At 45.8% G+C, this 17,186-nt stretch overlaps 1 long non-coding RNA gene across 3 annotated transcripts in view; it reads left to right on the forward strand.

Moving 5' to 3' along the window:
* LOC116977004 overlaps positions 1-17,186 on the forward strand; it is a 104,239-nt gene that overhangs the window by 33,689 nt on the left and 53,364 nt on the right. Inside the window, exon 4 of one of the 3 annotated variants that reach the window (XR_004413096.1) lies at positions 3,677-4,034. The exons of the other annotated variants lie outside the window; for them this stretch is intronic. This is a non-coding gene — a long non-coding RNA (uncharacterized LOC116977004). Of the gene's footprint in view, positions 1-3,676; positions 4,035-17,186 lie in introns of those variants that run through there. 3 annotated transcript variants of the gene reach the window in all.

The raw sequence follows: 17,186 nt of genomic DNA on the forward strand, positions 1-17,186 counted from the left end.
TGCTCGGTGCAGCATCAGCCTGCTGTGCGGGCCCAGAGCAGTAACAGCAGCCATCAGCCTCCTCGCCAGCCTCAGCGTGGCCTCTCCCCGCCCCCGGACCCAGCCGCCGCCGCTGCCAGCAGATACAGCCCCAGGCCCAGCGCCAAGGCAGCGGATCCCCACGGGCCCGGAGCAACAATAAAATGGAAGTAATGTTACCCGTGTCGCCGTTATGAAATAAAGATGGTGATCTGAATTCTGGAAAGGCCCCAACTGCGCAGGCGCAGCTGAGGACTTGTTAGGTGCCCTTTGCAACGCCAGTAAAGACGCACATGGGAACACATGCGTGGTTGGGGGTGCTGTTTTAAATTAGTGTTTTAAAATGTTAATATGTTTTAAAATATACCATCAATCTGAACAAAATTTGTTTCATTTACAGCGCAGTGAGTGGTGAGTAAGGTGGCCCAAAAATTGTAGCACTATTGTGTACCGTTTTTGCGCATATAGAGGTACAACACAAACCTGCAGATAACAAGATGAGAGTTTTAGTTATGTACTAGACAAGAATAAGTGGGACACATTGGGTCCCAGTCACACAGTAGGCCTGGTCCCCCAACGCAACCCATTCCCCAATGCTATATTGCATCACTCACCCATTCCCCCAACGCAACCTGTTCCCCAACCCAATATTCCACCACTCATCCAAAGCCCCTAACTGCACAGGCGCAGCTCATTTCCCCTCATCCCCCAGCACTCCCTCCCCCTCCTCTTCATCCTCCCTCTTCGTTCTCCTCTTCTCCCCCAATCCCTCCCTCACCTCTCCTTTCCCCTACCCTCAGTCACTCCCCCCTCCCTCCCTCCCTCCATTACTCCTCTCCCCTCCCTACCCCCCTCGTATCCCACTATCCCTTACACTTCACCTCCCCTATCTCCCTCACTATCCCTCCTGACTCCCCCACACTGCCCTCTACGTCTTCTATTCCCCATGCCCTAACTCCCTCACTCCCCCTCCTCTCCGTCTATTCCCCCTCCTCCCGCACACTCCCTCCTCACCTCCACCACTTCTCCCTCCCTACCCCCTACTCTCCCTCAATCCCCCCCAAACTCCCTCTTCAACCCCCCCCCCCCAGGATCTTTCCCCACACATCCTCCCCTCCCCAATTCCTCCCTCACCTCTCCCTCCCTCTCCTTTCCCCTACCCTCAGTCACTCCCTCCCTCCCTCCAATCCTATCCCTCTATCGCACACCTCACCCACTACTCGCCTTCTGCCCCCCCCTGCGCTTCAATTTGATTTGTAGTTCTGCTTGTCGGCCACGTCTCCAGATACCATGGAGGTCTCTCCGGTGTTTCCAGTAGTGTACTTACTGTTCCTGCGATGCTCCGCCAGGTCGGAAATTCCTTTACTGCCCGTTGCTGCCGGTGGATCGCAATAGCGCTAATACGTTTAAATGCATTAGCATCTTGTCAGTGGCATCGCTGGTTTATGCTGTTCCATTTAAACAGCTAAGCTGAGAACTAATGTATTTGATGATTTTCTGCTGTACTGCTGGCAACATGTCGCCACAGACAGGCACCATCTTCGATCAAACTACAAAAAGTTTTTTTTTAACCCAGGGTAGGGGAGTCAAGAACCAGAGGTCATAGGTTTAAGGTGAGAGGGGCAAAATTTAATAGGAACGTGAGAGGCAACTTTTTCACCCAGAGGGTGGCGGGTATACGGATCAAGCTGCCAGTGGAAGTAGCAGAGACAGGTATATACCAGCATTTAAAAGACCACTTGGACAAATACATGGATAGGAAAATTTAGTGTGATGAGGCCCAACCAAGGGCAAATGGGTCTAGCTTAAATGTGGCATCTTAGTCAGCATGGAAGAGTTGCTGCATGACTCTCTGACTGTTCTTATACCAGATGCACACTAAATCTCGTTGCACTGACGTGCAATGACAATAAAAGATATATTATTATTATATTATTATTATTATGCATCTTTGTCTCTTACATCTTTTGGCCTATAGACCTAATTTAAATATTTCCTAATTACTTTCATCATGGTCTGCTTCAAAGTTTACCTTCTCAGAATTTATCAATTCAGTTTGCCAACAACTATTCTAATCTCAGTGAATTATTCTGTCATATTCACCAATATATGATATTTTTGACCCAGACTAATTAATGGACATTATTATTTATTGACCTATATCATCTAAAATGATTATATATATTTATACCTTCAATTGTTATGTTGCAAATGGAAAACTGCTTCTCACAACTTGTTTCTTTAGTTGTGGAATCGATCTTTGCATATAGCATTAACCCCAATCAATACCATCTGCTTCTCCAGCTTGCATAAGATTGTCTACTGATCATTTTTAAAGCAGAACTACTGAGATTTTCACTCAAAATAATGTTTTCTTAATTTACTTCTGCCATCGCACACCATCACATGGAGAAAATGAGTGGCACAACTGAACCAATTATTTATTCTGATAACCCCTACCTCTGATCATCCCCATAATCCCGTAATGACACTGATGCAGTAGAATCATGGAGAAGTACAACAATGAAACCGGCCCTTCCGCTTACCTTACAGACACATATTGGGCTAGAGTAGAATCGCATTGTGTTGGTTATTGTCCTGTCATATTGAGGGAGGAGGCGAAAGTTCATGTGTTACGCCTGATATCATTGAAGGGTAAGTGCCTGAGGAGAGGGAATGATGGGTGGGGAGTGATGAGTGAACCAGGGAATCACAGAGAGAGTGGTCCCTGCAGAAAGCAGATAAGTAGGGGATGGGAAAAATGGGACAAGTGGTAGGATCACTTTGTAACTGCTGAAAATGTTGAGGAACAATGTGCTGGATGTGCTCCTAAATAGCCTTCCAGATGGCCTTCAAAGTTCGGATACAACCAGGGTTGAGGTGGACATTACATGTTCCCACATTTAAATTTGCACTGCCTCGTCCTTCCCTTCTGGGATTGAGCTCAGGAGTTGGTCATGGTTGGCAATAGGCCGGATTATGGCTAATGATAGGAGAGGAAGAATAGATAGTGATGATAAATCAGTGGCTTCCTGACACTTGACAGTGAAGCATTTGTGAATATTATGGCGATGGGGAGGTGGTCAGAGGTTGAATGGAGACTTCTTCGGCAATCTTCTTGTTGGATTTGCACACTCACTGGCATGGCAGGGATAGTGATTTGAGGCCAAACAATCTGCCCGATGGAGGGACTGGCAGGATTGGAAGACGATGTGGCTCAGATGCCCTCCTGGTAATTGGTGGGTGTTAGAGAGGGGTGAATATTGAATACGGGGGGAAAGGGATGAAGGAAAGGAGCTAAGAAGTTCACCTAGATGCAGGTGTTCCAGGTGATACTGTCCCTGGAGAACCTGACAACAGCCCCATCATCAGGACAATAAGGTTGCAGTTCTTCTTCCACACTTGTCAAGCACCAACTTGCATCATTGTGTACGCAGCTGGCGGATAAATCTTTATCTGGTTCACAAGAGTGACGCAGGAAGTAGCCACATATATAGACTCACTGATGTTTAAAGAACCAGAAATGGTTGTTACTGTGATTCACTTTATAAATTGGATAAAAAAGCAATTTAGAATGGAACTCCAAGCTGAATCATAAACTCGTTTTCATCTCCATTAATGGTGCGTTGATTTTCAGTACTTTCTGTTTTTATTTCAGACTTGGATCATTAGCAGCTTTGATTTCTATTTTCTTTTGGATATCATGGATACTCTCTTAAAGAAAATAATTTACTCGTGGAAATTTAACTTTGGTGTATGCATTATTAATCATACTGATTACTTACAAATACACCATGTTGAATAAAAGCATAATGACGAATGTTGGCTAAACATTACTTTCATTCATTCACAACGAGGTCATTTTAATGGAGATATGTGGGGCAAGTCTTTTACATAGGGATGGAGGGTGGTGAGTTACTGGAACATGATGCCAGGGGTTGTCATGGAGACAGATATAATACTGGGGTTTAAGAAACATTTGGATAGGCACAGTGAATGGAGGGATATGGATTATATACAGGCACATAAGTGTCAGTCCTGGAGTTATGCTAGGCATGGACATTGTGGGCCAAAGTCCCTGTTTCTAGGTTGTGCTGTTCTATGGTAAATGTGTTCTTATTTCATTATTTTCATTCATTAAAGTTGCTTGTAATTTAACACAATGAGACCTGATCAATTTATTTTACTGCAGTGGGTGACTGTATTCCTCTTGTGAAATATTAAGTCTGTGTTGCCTGATTGAACAGTTCAATGATGGTCAGGACACAATGTACATTGCTGGAAGAATTCAAACTAATTTGGATCCATTTATCAATTACTTCCCGAATAAAATGTCTTTGTCGTGTCTCTGTGAATTTAATCTGTGAATCAACATGTTTTAAATTCAATATTTCATTAACAATAATGGGGTGGCACAGTGGTGCAGCTGGTAGAGCTGCTGTCTCAGTGTCAGAGAGCTGGGTTCGATCCCGACCTTGGGTTCTGTGTATGTGGAGTTTGCAAGAAACAGGCCCTTTGGCCCATCAAGTCCACTCCGACCATTCACTCTGGTTCTATGTTAACTTGCTTTCTCAGCCACTCTCTACACATTAGGGGCAATTTTACAGACACCAATTAATCTGCAAAGCCGCACGTCTTTGGGATGTGGGAAGAAAGCAGAGCATTAGGGGGGAAGCGCATGCGGTCGAGGGAGAATGTGCAAACTCCACACAGACAACACCCTAGGTCAGGATCCAACCCAGGTGACTGGCGTTTCTCTACCAGCTGCACCACTGTGCCGTCGTTTGGTTGTTTCCAAACACCCATTTCGAGTTGTAGAGTTTCCAGGTTTGAGAGATTTTAGGAGTTTGCTGTCAAAGTAGCCTGGATGAATAACTACAATACATTTAGTGGATTGTCCACACGACAGCAACTCTGCATTGGTGGTAGGGGGAAATTAACATTTAATGTGGTGGATAGGATGCCAGTCATTTAGAACGGATGGAATACAATTTATTGGCTTCTGATTAATTAATAAATATGTGCTCCTTGAGAACATCAGTGGGTGAATGTGATATCAATCAGGATGGAGACAGCAGCATTACTTTACACCTCAGGTTAATCAAGTGGTGATGTTGGCTACATTTATTCTATTGCAGCTCACACTATTCGGTTCGGGCCTGGTGGCATAGTGGCACAGCTGGTAGAGCTGCTGCCTTAGAGCGCCAGAGACCTGGGTTCAATCCTGACCTCGAGTGTTGACTGCGTGCAGTTTGCATGTTCTTCCTGTGACTGTGAATGTGGAATTCTTTGCCACAGAAGGCCAAGTCAGTAGATATTTTTAAGGCAGAGAAATATTTTTGATTAGTACAGGTGTCAGAGGTTATGGGGAGAAGGCAGGAGAATGGGGTTAGGAGGGAGAGATAGAGCTGCCATGATTGAACGGCGGAATAGACTTGATGGGCCGAATAGCCTAATTCGACAATCACATGACCTTATGACCTTATGGCCACGTGGGTTTCCCCCAGATGCTCAGGTTTTCTCTCACATCGCAAAAACATGCAGATACGCAATTTAATTGGCCTCTGTAAATTGCCCCTGTTGTGTAGGGAGTGGATGAGGAAGAGGGATAGCATACCGTGTGAATGGGTAATTTATGGTCGATGGGACACAGTAGGCCGAGGGACCTGTTCCCATTCTGAGATTTCCGGTCAAATCAATTGGCTGAGAAAGAGATGTAGATGCAACATTTTCACAAAGATTCTCACCAACTTCTAAATGAACCATGAACCACAACTGGGCATTTGCTAGAGACACCCAGTCTTGAATGTACTGAATTAATTACACATGAAGCCTGAATCTTCAGAAGCCTTTCCTCAATAATACTAGGACCTGTTCTTCTTAGCTACCGAGTCTATGTGGACCATTAACCACCTCGTTTACAATGATTCTTTGTGAGTCTCAGTTTTTTAACTTTCCAAACATTTTCATTAATCTGTCTCTCTTCCACTCATCCACACACTCAGTGGAAAATTAAACTCCCAATCTACATAAATTTGGGATGTGGGAGGAAACCAGAGCTTCCAAAGGAAACCCACACAGTCACAGGGAAAACGTGCCAACTCCATGCAGAGCGGGCCCGGTCAGGATTTAACGCTGGTGCCTGGTACTGCAAGGCAGCAGTTCCACTAACTATGTCACTGTGCTGCCCTGGTGGAAAATCTCACCATTACTTTGTATTCGTAGCGATCGTGTCCATGTTTATCACATGGACACATCGTGAACGGTCCTGTGAGACAAGATTCTGTTGTTCAACTGAGGCAAAGTTCAGCTGGGCCATTGTCAGATGGTAAAGTTTAACAAGTGTTTATGCATGATGATCTGATTCACCTGTGCTATGCATGATTTATCCTCAGTTATCAGTTGACAGATAATTTAATGTCCCTGTGTCTAAGCTTATCTGAAGACGATAAAAGTGAGTCCAACATGGTTTAGCAAGTATTAAAGTTCTTCTCACATAATTTTCAGGTTTCTGGAATTCACACAATTTCATTTTTGTTATAAGAAAGCTAAATAAAAGGAATAAGGTTATTCCTATTGTTAGCAATGTTAAAAAAAAAGATTATTCCTTCTGAAAGATTACAGTGACCATTGTAATAGTCAAGTCTCATAGCAACAAAGGTATAAACAAGATTTCACTTGCTGATGAACTGAGGCAGGATAAAACCAGACAAAACCAGACAGAGGCAACAACCTCAAGATCTCCCATATCACAGGAGATCTGCCTAGTACCCAGCACATTGATGCAACCATAATGGAAGTCCATCAACATCTCTAATTCCTTGGAAAATAGAGGAGATTCAGTATGACGACAATTGGTCCCTTGAAATTCTACAGGTGTATGGTAGAGTGCATACTTAGCGAAGATTTACGAGGATGCTGCAAGGACTAGAGGCTGTGAACTATAGGGAGAGGTTGAGTAGGCTGGTCTCTATTCCTTGGAGTGCAGGAGGATGAGGTGTTATAGAGGTGCATAAAATCATGAGAGGAATAGATCGGGTAGATGCACAGTCTCTTGCCTAGAGTAGGGGAATTGAGGACCAGAGGATGTAGGTTCAAGGTGAAGGGGAAAAGATTTAATAGGAATCTGAGGAGTAACTTTTTCACACAAAAGGTGGTGGGTGTATGGAACAAGTTGCCAGAGGAGATAGTTGAGGCTGGGACTATTCCAATGTTTAAGAAACAGTTAGACAGGTACATGGATAGGACAGATTTGGAGGAATATGGACAAAGCGCAGGCAGGTGGGACTAGTGTGGCTGGGATATGTTGACCGGTGTAGGCAAGTTGGGCAGAAGGGCCTGTTTCCACATTGTATCGCTCTATGATTCTATGACTATGACTTTATATTGACTGATTGCATTATAGCCTGGTTCAGCGACATTGAATCCCAGGATAGAATGAGATTACAAAAGTGGTGGACTCTGCTCAGTCCATCATTTCAGATCAGGAGCCCTTTGGGAGTCTGAAGAAGGGTCTCAATCCAAAATGTTGTATGTCCATTCCTTCATGCTGCCTGACCCACTGAGTTCCTCCAGCACTTTGTGTTTTGGTCAGGATTCCAGCTTGTGCAGTTTCTAGTGTCCCTTTGTAAGAAAATGTAGGGAGGTTGAGAAAGATGAGAGGTGTTATGTTATCTTCATCACCATTTCACAGTATGTCAGTAATGATTTTGCTGAGTGATTTTAGTCTATTCCACCAAAATCATTGGTAATTCTACAAACCCTTATCAGATTACCTTTCATTCCCTTTTTCCTCTTCTATCTATTCTTCTTTTCAGAAAAGTAATTTGGTTTTGGATCATTATATGCCACATCTTAGACTACAATTTCCAGTGAAGATCTTATCTCTCCATTAGTTCCTCAGTGAAGACCCAACTAATTTTCCCAAGGGACGCTTAAATCCTTCATTTTCTCCAGTGAAGATCTGCTCATTAATTAACTTCCACAGTAAATATGAAATCCTTAATAACATTTCCCTTGAGATCTTGATATTTAATTAATTTTGCCCAGTGAAGATCGGATAAGTAACTAATTTTCCAGAAGGAAAATTGTATCCTTAATTCATTTTGTGAATCCAGTGAAGATTTGAATTTTCTCAAGTTTCCCCAGTGAAGCTTTGAATTTTCTCAAGTTTCCCCAGTGAAGCTTTGATCTATTAATTAACAGGTGCAGATCAGATGCACCTGAATTAAATAATGTTTCATTACTAGATTCAATTTATTTAGTTTTATGCTTTGTAAACAGCCTCTATTTAACTTACTATTCCTATGTGGCGGGGACCTGCAGATGTCCAGCCAGAAATAATGCTGGACTCAAGGTTTGTGCAATTCTTCCTTAGTACAGCTCCTTACTCCAACCACGGGGCACGGGCGTTGCCCAAACTTCTATACTCCCCAGGGAGCCCCGTGACCTGCACCTCCCGTTACCGTGACACTTGACTCCTCCCTCTAGAGACGAGCTCCCCAGATGCCATCACATGACCCCCCCCCCCCCGAACCATAGGCGGCCAGACCTCGTGAATATGCCCCGACGCACAGGGGACCCATCCGGTTTGGGAGAATCCGTGGGAACCTGGAATGGCGGACACCCCCGACGGCGCGGTTGAGCCACCTGTACTGGCTCGCTCAGATCCAATGGGCCGGCCTCAGTCGAGCCACAGACACAGTTTCTTGCCGGCCCCCCATGTCCGAAATTAAATTTGTGGGCCCAAAATGGACCCTCATATCGGCACTGCAAGGGCGATCTGTGGGCTTCGCGGAACGGAAAGACGTAAGGATTGTTCGCGAGCGCCGGTGGCACCTGGAATGGAGCCATCCCATGATGAGACGTCGGGACTGGAGTAGGGTGCCGACCCTCTCCCGCAAGCGCAACAACACAGATGACGGCTCCCGGAACCCATCAGCGGCTGGGATAAATTCCCTGGGAGTGAGCGGAGCACCAGAAACCAACTCTGCTGAGGATGATGATAAATCCTCCTTTGGGGCGGTCTGAATTCCCAGTAGGACCCACGGCAACTCGTCCATTCAGGCCATGAGGCGAGCTGGCTCCACCAACCCATGCGACTGGGGATGGTATGCTGTTGAATGGTGGAGCTGTCGGGAAGGGGGGAGGGTGGGACTTGTCAGCAATTGGTCCAGACCGCCACGTCCATCACATCACTGGCAGGTGGAGATGAGAGGGTTGGTGTCATTTCCCCACACAAGCCATAGGTGACTGGGCACTCTGAACCCGAGCACCAAGTTGTAAGTGGCTGAAGGAGCGCATCCTTCGGGACAGCCCCCACTCTCCCATGGCCGCAGCCGCCCTCCACCTCGTCTCCCCCATGTGGCCGCACTGTGACGGGCTGTGTGTCGTCAGCGATGGGTGGAGCAGAGGTGTGGGACAGGCTAGTCTCTCCGCCCACCCAGAGTCACTGACCGCGATGTGCTGCCATTGGACCCCAATCCCCACACCAGGGTGATTCCACCCCCCAACCCCCGGAGCCCGACCCGCACTCCAGTATTTTGTGTCTATCTTTGGTGTGACAGTTGTCTCATTTCATTGGCTTCATGTATTGCGCGCATGGAAGAGACGCTTTACATGCTGTTTGCATCTATTATTCCAAGTGTGCTCTTAATGAAATCTCACATCTTTGCGAGGGAGGGATGGAATGGATGTAAACGCCAGTTAAAGCAAAGGCACAGTTAGGACAGGAAAATAATCCCACCACTTAATTAACCAGATTCCCGAATGTCAGAGCTATATATACATGTAACATTTTTGTTTTTAAGTCAATGTAGCTCTTTTTTGCCTGCCATTCTGAAAAGGACCTGTTCACTCCTACTCTTTGCTTCCAGTCTGCCAACCAATTTTCTATCCATGTCAACAGCCTACCCCCAATACCATGTGCTCTAAATTTAGTCACCAGTCTCCCGTGCGGGACCTTATCAAAGGCTTTCTGAAAGTCTAGATACACTACATCCAATGGCACCCCTTCATCCATTTTACCAGAAGATTAGTCAAGCATATATGATTTCCCTTCATAAATCCATGTTGACTTGGACTAATCCTTTTTCTGCTATCCAAATGCCCCATTATTACCTCTTTAATAATTGACTCAAGCATCTTTCCCACCACCGAAGTCAGGCTAACTGGTCTGTAATTCCCCGTTTTCTCTCCCGCTCCTTTCTTGAAAAGTGGGATAACATTAGCCATCCTCCAATCCACAGGAACTGATCGTTTCCTGGTCGAGCAAGCTCACAACGTAGTGGTAATGGGTCTTGTCGACCGTTACCCCGTGGATGTGGAATTGGGTCTCGGCCTGCCGGAACCATACCTGCAGCTGAAAGGTCCAGAATGTTGGTAACTCCAAGGCCACGGCATTCACCTCGGCCTGGTCGGCGGCAACGGTGCATTGGGCACCAGTGGGGTGCATTTTATTTTCCAGAATGACAATTCTGGATGTCGGGGTCACCAATGTGGAGGGGACACGCAGATGTCCAGCCAGGAATAACACAGGACACAAGGTTTGTGCAAGGAACTGATGTTTATTCTTCCTTAGTACAGCTCCTTACTCCTACCACGGGGCACGGGTGTCGCCCGACCCTATATACTCCCCGGGGAGCCCCGTGACCTGCACCTCCTGTCACCGTGACACTTGACTCCTCCCTCCAGAGCCGAGGGTTCATACTGCGCGTGGCTCACCACCAGGTGCCGCCACACCTGTTCCATTTTCATTTATGATCCATCCATTATTTCTGCGTTTGCACCTTGTCCTTTCTGCTGGCCACTCTTCTCATAGCCAGATGTGCACAGCACAGAAATTGGCCTTTTGTCCCACCAAGTCCAAGCTAACTATTGGGCATGTATATATTATGCCCCCCTCTTCACCCCTCACTAATCCCTTCCACACAAATCCCATCCTTTTGTTTTTACATTTCAATCCTCCTTTTCCCTCCTGATCTAACTCTATTTAGTCTCCAATTCACCTCTAACCTTTATCACATACTACACCTATTTGCCAAATAAAACTCCATCACCTGTATCCACCTGTCAATTGCCAGGCTTTGTCTCAGACCCACCTTTCTTTGCTTGCCCCTACTACAATCAGTCTGAAGAAGGGTCTCAAACCGAAACGTCATCTATCCGTTCCCTCCACAGATGCTTCTGGACCCTATACTTATCTCCTCTGCTCCCTTCCCTGATTTTTATGCCTATCTTATTTCAGTCCTAGCCTATTTACTATCACTACTTGCCTCATCCTCGTGCATCTTTTTCTCAGTCTTTCTTCTTTTCTTGTACCACAATCTCATCCTATCCCTCTCTCCCAGTGTATATCTTACTCTCTTTGGATCTTGCCAACCATCCACTTCATTTGGCCTCTGGATAATCTCTTCCACTCCCCCTCCTCTCCACCTCTAATCTTCTTTTGCTCTTCATCCACACTTGGTCACGATGGCACAGCAGTAGAGTTGCTGCGTTACAGCGAATGCAGCGCCGGAGACCCGGGTTCCATCCTGACAACGGGTGCTGTCTGTACGGAGTTTATACGTTCTCCCCATGACCTGCGTGGGTTTTCTCCAAGATCTTCGGTTTCCTCCCACACTCCAAAATCGTACAGGTTTGTAGGTTAATTGGTTTGGTAAATGTAAAAATTGTCCCCTGTGGGTATAGGATAGTTAATGTGCAGGGGTCGCTGGTCGGCGCGGAACTAGTGGGCCGAAGGGCCTGTTTTCGCGCTGTATCTCTAAACTAAACTAAACCCACTCCTCCTCCACTCTTGAAATACTCTTCCTCCACCCTTCCTCCTCCTCCATTCTTCAAAACTTCTGCTTACTCTTCACCAATCAACTCCTGCACTCCTCCACCCTTACATTCTTCCACACCAACTCTCTTCCACTCACTCTCACCCCCCCCCCCTCCCCATCACCATTGCTTCTCCAAACCCAAACCACCACCCCTTCTCCTCCCAACCACCAATCCCCAGCTCCCGTTCCCCTTTCTTAAAATACTTTCCCCTCTCGTTCCAATGGCGTATCCACTCTTGTCAGCCTTCAACTCACTCTGAAATTGTCTTACATGTTTTATTGCAACCTCCTTTCAAATACCTCCCTTTGTCCTCTCAAAATATATTAATCCTGCTTGGTTTATTCAATAATGATTTGCTGCATCCTAATTGAATAGTACCACCTCTTTCAACCATCCAAACCAGTTAATGGGAAAATCACATTAGCACACACACAGCAGGAACTGTTTAAGAAAGTGCTGTACCACTTGATTTAAACATACCAGCTGAGATATGTTATCTGCTGCTAGGCCTTGGCAGATGGAATCTATTTTCTATAGCTCAATAACAAGATTTACACTTTTTATTGTTTGGAGAAAAAGGTTATCTCTGCTTTGCAGCAATGGGCAAGGGTCAGGCAATTCAGTTAATAAGGTCCGAAAATAGATTTTTATATTATAGTTGAAGTATAGTTTGTTTTTATTCTCATGTAAGAGTGCAAATCGATTTTGATCTCTGAATGGGAGAGGAAGAGCTACGACATCAACCAGCATCAACGATGCTGCTCTCAACCTCCCTGGAGTCCTGACCCCACCATTTAAATGCATTGTGGAGTGAAAGTGAATTCAGTCCATTCTCTTTGAGTATTATTCCTCTGCTCGTAGCTAAGATAAATTAGTACAAGTGAAGCCAATGAAAAATAATTACAGAGCAAACTTAAGCAGAGGACGAGTCCTAACAGAGCAAGTAAAAAAATAAATAAACATGCTGCCACTGTAATAATGAACAATTTTGTGCATGCTGTCCAGTTTCCAATTTACTTTACAATCAATTTTTCTGACGAATGGAAATCAATGAAAGGAATCTAAACTTATTCTACATTCCCATTCATGTTCAACTTCAACAAATATGCAATTTTACTTCGGAGTCACGTGAGTGACTACGTGAAGAACCCGCCAGGACGCATGCGTGTCATATCGCTTCACGCATTGCGAAACGACAGGCGGGGTGGAGCGTTCCTCCGCAGCGGTAATTTTGAAACCGAGACCGCAGGTAAGTGAATTACTCTGCGGTCGTTTTTTGTTTCCAGCGCTGTTTTTTACAGGGGGAAACTGGACAAAAATAGAGTCCACAAGGGCTGCGTCTAAAGCTGGCTGGGGAGGACCGCGGAGTTGCGGGCAGCCAGCAGCAGCTGAAGGCACCAGCATCACCATCAGTGGGATCAGCTGTGCCCGACTTAGTACCCGCGCCGGCCAGATCAACACCACGGCTGGGCGGGAAGACTACACAGAACAGAGCCGTTAACTCTGACAAATCGAAACGGCCAGCGGGGGGAGCATTCCCCTGCAGCGGCAAGTTTAAAAAAAACCAAGACCGACAGGTAAGGGAATTACTGCGGTCGTGTTTTGTTTCCCGTGTCTGGTTCATACGGGGGGAAACTATGGACAAGAGTCCACAAGGGCTGCACTGGCTGGGAAAAACCGCGGAGTTGCGGGCAGCCAGCAGCAGCCAAAGGCACCAGCATCACCGTGAGTGGGATCAGTTGTGCCTGACTTGGCACCCGCACCGGCCAGATCAACAACACGGCCGGGCAGGAAGACTATGCGGAGGGAGCGTTCCCCCGCAGCGGCAAGTTTAAACCGAGACCGACAGGTAAGGGAATTACTCTGTGGTCGTTTTTTGTTTCCCGTGCTGTTTTCACAGGGGAAACTATGGACAAGAGACCACAAGGGCTGCACTGGCTGGAAAGAACCACGGAGTTGCGGGCAGCTAGCAGCGGCTGACGGCACCAGATCACCGTGAGTGGGATCAGCCGTGCCCGACTTGGCACCCACGCCGGCCAGATCAACACCACGGCCGGGCGGGAAGGCTATACGGAACAGAGCCGTTGACTCTGACAAGTCGGACTGCAAGAAATGCCGCGGGGACCAGCGTTGCTGGGGCCAAATGGAGCGGCTTATGGAGCAGATGCTCCAATGTGACAGACTCCGGGAGATGGAGTCTAGTCACCATGGGTTATACAAAATACCCACAGCGGCACCTTACGTAGGGCTGCACAGTGCATCTCCCTCGTCAGAGGGGAGTACTGGGGGTCAATTCTGGGCTGACCCTGAAGAGGGGTTTGTTGAACAACCAACAAGTGTGCAAGGGGTGCAGGAAGGAGAAAGAAGGAGCTCGATGAGATGACCTCCTGCACTCAAAAACAGCACCCTCACGCACCCACCAGCAGAGCAAGACAATCAGAAGCTGGTGAAAGCTCAAAGGCCGGACATACAGGACAGCGGTCTTATTTAGGCCATGGTCCAGACCGGTCTTCGTGGAAAATGTGCAAAACCTCAAACCCAGACACTGGCCTCAACCTCCTCGAAGACTACACAGGAAGGAGTAAACTTTCCACTGGTAACCATGGAGGTAGGTGGGTCTGGTCCCTTACAAATTATAGGAAGTGTGGATAATACACATATCGGTGGAGATTACACTTCTTCTGGGAGTCATGGAGTGCATTAACAACAGACACTTATATCCTAAACAGTATCCAGGGATATACCATTGAATTTGTGCACAAAAATAGCCCCAGTTCAGCATGAACCGAACGTTCGTACTTTCACGAAAATAAAAATTGGAAGCACATGCTGAACTGGTGAGACTCCACGCTAAGGGGGTTATTGAAAAAAGATGGTGGTTGTCGCATCATCATAGATTTGACCAAATTGAATACATTTGTGCAGTATATTCATTTCAAAATGGAAACCTTTGTTACTGCCAAATAATTGATTTCCACAGGCTACTCCATGGCCAGCATCGACTTAAAAGATGCTACTATTCAGTGCCTATACGGACTGATCACAGACGTTATTTAAAATTCAACTTGATGGGGCAGGATTGACAGTATAGAGCTCTACCAAATGGTTTAACATCAGTCCCCAGGCTGTTTACAAAAATTTTGAAGCCAGCCCTAGCGTTTCTTCGGAAACAAAAACATATGATCATGGCCTATCTAGATGACATATTGATTGTGGGCTAAGCTTTGGAATTAGCCAAACTAGCTGTATCAGCTACCAAACAATTGTTTGAGAAACTGGGGTTTATCATCCATCCAGTTAAATCTAAACTAACGCCTTCCACCATAATGGATTATTTGGGGTTCACTATTGACTCAGTTCACATGTCTGTAACTTTACCAAAGGACAAGGCTACAGTCTTAACTAAGGCCTGCAACAACCTCATTGACATCAGTGAACCATCTATCAGATTGGTAGCAAGGGTGATTGGCAAAGAAGTGGCTGCTTTTCCAGCCACACAATTTGGACCTTTGTATTATCAAAATTTACAAAGGGCAAAAATACAAGCACTGAAAATTAATGCTGGTTATTTCGACAGACCAATGAAGCTACCAATCAAAGCAATTATGGAATTAAAATGGTGGAGGGATAACATTCGGCATTGGTCCAGCCCTATCATTATCAGCAACCCCTCAGTGGTGCTACAAACGGATGCCAGTGCATTTGGTTGGGGTGCTACCAATTCCATCTCCAACTGTGGAGGTAGATGGAATGCACAGGAGGCATCATTACTACAGACACTTGGCATAAACTACCTTGAAATGTTGGGTGCGTTCTATGGCCTAAAGTCATACTGTTCTGGAATATATCACCAGCATGTTAGACTACAGATTGACAATACCACTGTGGTGGCATATATTAACTATATGGGTGGAATCAAATCGACATCATGTGACAATCCGGCTAATACAATTTGGCAATGGTGTATCCAGAGAAATATTTGGATATCAGCTACTTACCTACCAGGTAACCTAAATTCAGTGGTATATCCCTGGATACTGTTTAGAATATAAGTGTCTGTTGTTAATGCACTCCATGACTCCCTAAATTCAGTGGCAGACACCAGGTCACGCAAATTCAATGAAAACATCGAATGGATGTTGGATATAAAAGTATTTGCTGATATTGTAGCACGGTATGGAACACCAGATATCGATCTATTTGCATCTAGACTCAGTTACCAAACTATGTTTCTTGGGAACCAGACCCTGGGGCATCAGCGATAGATGCTTTTTCGCTGCATTGGGGGAAATTGTTTTTTCTATGCATTCCCTCCTTTCTGCCTCATCAGTCGGGTATTACGCAAAATACAACAAGACTCGGCGTCTGGTATTTTGGTAGTGCCCGATTGGCCTAATCAACCATGGTTCCCTATGATACTCGACATGGTCTTAGAACCATGTATCACCATCCTGAAACAACCAGATTTGTTGGTTCATCCCGTAACTGGGGATAGCCATCCATGTCATAATACGACAAACTTATTAATTTGTAGAGTTTAAAGAAACCTCTACTGGAACTGGAACTGACGGACCGAACATTGAACATTATCTCAGCGGCTCACAGGCAGTCCACCAAAAAACAATATCTGGTATACATCAGGAAATGGGAGATATATTGTCACAGAAACAACATCACTTACAGCTTGATGAACATAACGTCTGTTCTGGAATTCCTGGCAGGCCTCCATTATGATGAGGGGCTCAGTTACAGTGCCATTAACTGCGCCAGAAGTGCCCTTTCAGCATATCTATGGCGAGGATCAGAGCGTCATTTTGTTGGGACTGTTTGGTTACCCCCTGGTAGAAACATAGAAACATAGAAATTAGGTGCAGGAGTAGGCCATTCGGCCCTTCGAGCCTGCACGGCCATTCAATATGATCATGGCTGATCATCCAACTCAGTATCCCGTACCTGCCTTCTCTCCATACCCTCTGATCCCCTTAGCCACAAGGGCCACATCTAACTCCCTCTTAAATATAGCCAATGAACTGGCCTCGACTACCCTCTGTGGCAGGGAGTTCCAGAGATTCACCACTCTCTGTGTGAAAAAAGTTCTTCTCATCTCGGTTTTAAAGGATTTCCCCCTTATCCTTAAGCTGTGACCCCTTGTCCTGGACTTCCCCAACATCGGGAGCAATCTTCCTGCATCTAGCCTGTCCAACCCCTTAAGAATTTTGTAAGTTTCTATAAGATCCCCTCTCAATCTCCTAAATTCAAGAGAGTATAAACCAAGTCTATCCAGTCTTTCTTCATAAGACAGTCCTGACATCCCAGGAATCAGTCTGGTGAACCTTCTCTGC

The sequence above is a fragment of the Amblyraja radiata genome, chromosome 9 (genome assembly GCF_010909765.2).
Source record: "Amblyraja radiata isolate CabotCenter1 chromosome 9, sAmbRad1.1.pri, whole genome shotgun sequence".
In the NCBI taxonomy this organism is placed as follows: domain Eukaryota; kingdom Metazoa; phylum Chordata; class Chondrichthyes; order Rajiformes; family Rajidae; genus Amblyraja; species Amblyraja radiata.